Source organism: Macaca mulatta, chromosome 20 (assembly GCF_049350105.2).
Source record: "Macaca mulatta isolate MMU2019108-1 chromosome 20, T2T-MMU8v2.0, whole genome shotgun sequence".
Taxonomy (NCBI): Eukaryota; Metazoa; Chordata; class Mammalia; order Primates; family Cercopithecidae; genus Macaca; species Macaca mulatta.
Window position 1 is genome coordinate 16,135,639 of NC_133425.1, and position 6,000 is coordinate 16,141,638.

Consider the following 6,000-nt stretch of genomic DNA (forward strand, 5'->3'; position numbering starts at 1 on the left):
CACCTGCAAAACTGACCCTAGGAAGTTGCTACCTGATACGGTTTGGCTGTGTCCCCACCCAAATCTCATCTTGAATTGTGGCTCCCATAATCCCCATGTGTCATGGGAGGGACCCGGTAGGAGGTAATTGAATCGTGGGGGCAGGTTTTTCCCATACTGTTCTCGTGATAGTGAATAGTCTCACAAGATCTGACGGTTTTATAAAGGGCAGTTTCCCTGCACATGCCCTCTTGCCTGCTGCCATGTAAGATGTACCTTTGCTCCTTCTTTGCCTTCCACCATGATTCTGAGGCCTCCCCAGTCTCATGTAACTGTTGAGTACATTAAACCTCTCTTTCTTTATAAATTACCCAGTCTCGGGTATTTCTTTATAGCACTACGAAAATGAACTAATACACTACCAAGACACCTTAGGAGATTTGTAAAAGCTGTAATGCCAGGTCTGCCATATTTTCAGCATAAAGCAAATGTTTACCCATGATATGACTGCACAGGCTTTCAGCTGGAGCCGTAGCAACTCAGGTAGTAACCCTGTCTTAGTCTGATTAAAAGTAATTAGGCCGGGCATGGTGGCACATGCCTGTAATCCCAGTACTTTGGGAGGCTGAGACGGAAGGATTGCTTGAGCCCAGGAGTTTGAGACTAGCCTGGGAAATATGGAAAAACCCCATCTCTACAAAAAATACAAAAATTAGCTGACTGTGGTGGCACGCACCTGTAGTCCCAGCACCTTGGGAGGCTGAGGCAGGAGGATCTCTAGGTGGAGGCTGCAGTGAGCAGTGATTGTGTCAGAGGCGTGTGAACCAGAGCAACTCCATCTTAAATAGGAGTTGGGTAAAATGAGGCTGAAACTACTGGGCTGCATTCCCCGATGGTTAACGCAGCCTAAGTCACAGGATGACATAGAAGGTCAGCACAAAATACCAATCATAAAGACCTTGCTGTCACAACAGGTTGCAGTGAAGGAGCTGGCCAAAACCCACCAAAATCAAAATAGTGATAAGAGTGACCTCCTGTCATCCTCACTGCTACACTCCCACCAGCACCATGACAGTTTACGAACGCCATGGCAATATCAGGAAGTTACCCTATATGGTCTAAAAAGAGGAGGCATGAAATATCCACCCCTTGTTTAGCATATCATCAAGAAATAACCATAAAAATGGGTAACCAGGAGCCCTCACGGCTGCTCTATCTATGGAGTAGCCATTCTTTTATTGCTTTACTTTCTTTGTCTTTTTTTTTTTTTTTTTTTTGTCTTTTTTTTTTGAGACAGAGTCTCGCTCTGTCACCCAGGCTGGAGTGCAGTGGTGTGATCTCGGCTCACTGCAAGCTCTGCCACCTGGGTTCATGACATTCTTCTGCCTCAGCCTCCCGAGTAGCTGGCACTACAGGCTCCCGCCACCTCTCCTAGCTAACTTTTTTGTCTTTTTAGTAGAGACAGGGTTTCACTGTGTTAGCCAGGATGGTCTTGATTTCCTGACCTCGTGATCCGCCTGTCTCGGCCTTCCAAAGTGCTGGGATTACAGGTGTGAGCCACCGTGCCTGGCCTCCTTTACTTTCTTAACAAACTTGCTTTCACTTCACACTGCGGACTTACCCTAAATTCTTTCTTGCACAACATCCAAGAACCCTCTCTTGGGGTCTGGATTGGGACCCCTTTCCTGTAACAATCATGCCACTGCACTCCAGCCTGGGCAACAGGGCAAGACCCTGTCTCAAAAAAAAAAAAAAAAAAAAAAGTACTATGACTTAATACATCATTTTGGAGGGTAAGTCTCTTAAAATAGCCCTTTCACTGGGGGAAAATGGTAAAAATACTCCCTGGTAATTCAATAATTGGAGACTGCTGAGATGCTGCTCATATTAAGGGAGGAGACCACCCCTCATATCATCTTATGCCCAATTTCTGCCTCCAAAGAAAGAAGTAAAAACTAAAAGGCAGAAATGAAATCCACAGGCAGACAGCCCAGTGCTGAACCCTGGGCCTGGTAGTTAAAGATGGACCCCTGACCTAACTGGTTCTGTTATCTATAGATTACAGACATTGTACAGAAATGCACTGTGAAAATCCCTATCTTGTTTTGTTCCGATCTAATTATCGGTGCACACAGCCCCCAGTCATGTACCCCCTGCTTGCTCAATCAATCATGACCCTCTCACATGCACCCCCTTAGAGTTGTGAGCCCTTAAAAAGGACAGGAGTTGCTCACTCAGGTAGCTCGGCTCTTGAGACAGAAGTCTTGCCAATACCCCCGGCTGAATAAACCCCTTCCTTCTTTAACTCAGTGTCTGAGGAGTTTGGTCTGCCACTCGTCCTGCTACAATATTAGCTGAACACTTATGAGTACGTCACCTTTTTCCATGTATACTCAAGGAACAAATGCTATTTAACATGTTTCACTCTGCTGTGCCAGGTGCAAGCCTATAAAGAGGTGTGAGGATCAACACTTTTATGAAAACCAATGTCATTCTGAAGATAGTTTCAGATGCTAATGAAAGGGAAGCTCTCAGTCTACGGAAAAAGTATTCAACAATAAATCAGGCATGGTTGCTTCCATTTTCTGCCTCACATACTTTTTTTTTTCATGGCTAAAGTGATGATATGTCTATGATATTTTAGATTGGCAGTTGCAAACTAGTGGTCCACAGCATGCTTTTTATGACACCTCCAAGGTTTGAAGACTTTCATATTAAAAATCTGGGTTTCAGGCTGGGTGTGGTGGCGCACGCCTGTAATCTCAGCACTTTGGGAGGCTGAGGCGGGTAGATCACCTGAGGTCAGGAGTTCGAGACCAGCCTGGCCAACATGGTGAAACTCTGTCTCTACTAAAAATACGAAAATCAGCCAGGCGTGGTGGCATGTGCCTGTAATCCCAGCTACTCAGGAGGCTGAGGCAGGAGAATCGTTTGAACCGGGAGGTGGAGGTTGCAGTGAGCCAAGATCTTGCCACTGTACTCAAGCCTGAGCAACAGAGCGAGACTCCATCTCAAAAATAAATAAGTAAGTAAATAAATAAATAAAATCTGGGTTTCAGGCCAGATGTGGTGGTGCACTCCTGCAACCCCAGCACTTTGGGAGGCTGAGATGGGCAGACAGCTTGAGCTTGTCTCAAAAAAAAAAAAAAAAAAAAAAAATCTGGGTTTCTGGCATCAAAAAAAAAAAAAAAAAAATTGGGTTTCTGGCATCTCAAAAAAAAAAAAAAAAAAAAAACAGGAAAGCGCTGGGCGCATGGCTGCTACAGTCCTCTATTAAGCAATGTGCTGCAGCACGGGTCCCTAACCACTGGGCTGGTCGGTGGCCTGTTAGGAACTGGGCCACAGAGCAGGAGGTGAATAGTGGGTGAACGATTGAAGCTTCATCTGTATCTCTGGCCGCTCACCATTGCTTGCATTACTGCCTGAGCTCTGCCTCCTGTCAGATCAGCATCATCATTAAATTCTCACAGGAGCATGAACCCTGTTGTGAATTGCACACATGAGGGATCTAGGTTGCATATTCCTTAGGCGAATCTAATTCCTGATGATTTGAGGTGGAACAGCTTCATCCCAAGACCATTGCCCTTCTGCATCCCACTCCTTGCTGCCTGTGGAAAAATTGTCTTCCACAGAGCCAGTTCCTGGTGCTAAAAATGTTGGGGACCACTGTGCTTTAGAATCTGCCATGAATCTGCAGCCTCTATTATACAGTTCCCTATAGACTTTGCTTCCTACGGTCTTACTTTCTGCCTTACAGGCATTTGAGTTTGCAGTCCTTGTTTTTGTTAGTACGTTACGCTGGTGACATTGACCAAATGACCACACATTAATTATAAGCTTAGTTGATAATGACCTCAATGGAATAACGTGACCTAAGTACTGTGACAATACTTCTTGCATGTATCTGCAGGTGGAATTGTAAACCTGGTGGTCCGAGATGGTCTAATTCGATCTTCCTATGTAGCTCGTTATATTAATAGTGGTAACATTTGAGGTGGTGATTCAGCGTTTTGATGCCTCTAATCATGGCAACAACAAATGTTTTCCTTCTGAATCAGCATTAACCTAGATGTTACTGTGGACCAAAATTAGACTCTACATTTTCAACCACAGAAATATCAGGCAGTAAAAATTTTTCTTAATATTGATTGCCTATGTAGGTTATATAATTAGTGTATATTTATAGTTCTTTGATTTATACATGGCTGCTACAGAGCTGGAGGAGGTAAAGCAACAGCGTTTTCTCAGTTGTGCGAGCAGCATTATGTTATAATGAATAGGCAATATTAAATTGGCCTGATGAGAATCGGAAAAAACTAATTTAAAGTTCACGTGGAACCAAAAAAGAGCCCGCATCGCCAAGACAATCCAAAGCAAAAAGTACAAAGCTGGAGGCATCATGCTACCTGACTTCAAACTATACTACAAGGCTACAGTAACCAAAACAGCATGGTACTGGTACCAAAACAGAGATATAGACCAATGGAACAGAACAGAGCCCTCAGAAATAATACCGCACATCTACAACCATCTGATCTTTGACAAACCTGACAAAAACAAGAAATGGGGAAAGGATTCCCTATTTAATAAATGGTGCTGGGAAAACTGGCTAGCCATATGTAGAAAGCTGAAACTGGATCCCTTCCTTACACCTTATACAAAAATTACTTCAAGATGGATTAGAGGCTTAAATGGTAGACCTAAAACCATAAAAACCCTAGAAGAAAACCTAGGCAATACCATTCAGGACATAGGCATGGGCAAGGACTTCATGACTAAAGCACCAAATACAATGGTAACAAAAGCCAAAATTGACAAATGGGATCTAATTAAACTAAAGATCTTCTGCACAGCAAAATAAACTACCATCAGAGTGAACAGGCAACCTACAGAATCGGAGAAAACTTTTACAATCTACCCATCTGACAAAGGGCTAATATCCAGAATCTACAAAGAACTTAAACAAATTTACAAGAAAAAAATCAAACAACCCCATCAAAAAGTGGGCAAAGGATATGAACAGACACTTCTCAAAAGAAGACATTTATGCAGCCAACAGACACATGAAAAAATGCTCATCATCACTGGCCATCAGAGAAATGCAAATCAAAACCACAATGAGATACCATCTCACACCAGTTAGAATGGCAATCATTAAAAAGTCAGGAAACAACAGGTCCTGGAGAGGATGTGGAGAAATAGGAACACTTTTACACTGTTCGTGGGACTGTAAACTAGTTCAACCATTGTGGAAGACAGTGTGGCGATTCTTCAAGGATCTAGAACTAAAAATACCATTTGACCCCGGCATCCCATTACCGGATATATACCCAAAGGATTATAAATCATGCTACTACAAAGATACAAGCACACATATGTTTATTGCGGCACTGTTCACAATAGCAAAGACTTGGAACCAACCCAAATGTCCATCAATGATAGACTGCATTAAGAAAATGTGGCAAACATACACCATGGAACACTATGCAGCCATAAAAAAGGATGAGTTCATGTCCTTTGCAGGGACATGGATAAAGCTGGAAACCATCATTGTGAGCAAAATATCGCAAGGACAGAAAACCAAACACCACATGTTGTCACTCATAGGTGGGAATTGAACAATGAGATCACTTGGACACAGGGCAGGGAACATCACACCCCGGGGCCTATTGTGAGGTGGGAGGGGGGAGGGATAGCATTAGGAGATATTCTAATGTAAATGACGAATTAACGGGTGCAGCACACCAACATGTCACATGTATACATATGTAACAAACCTGCACGTTGCATACATGTACCCTAGAACTTGTAAGTATAATAAAAATAAATAAATAAATTGGGCAGATGAATCATATTACAGTAATCCAGTATTTCGCCTATAAAGTCCCTGAGGTTTACAGAAGGAAATCTTTTCTAATAACAAGAAGAGCCAGGCGCGGTGGCTCACGCCTGTAATCCCAGCACTTTGGGAGGCCGAGGCGGGCGGATCACAAGGTCAGGAGATCGAGACCACGGTGAAAC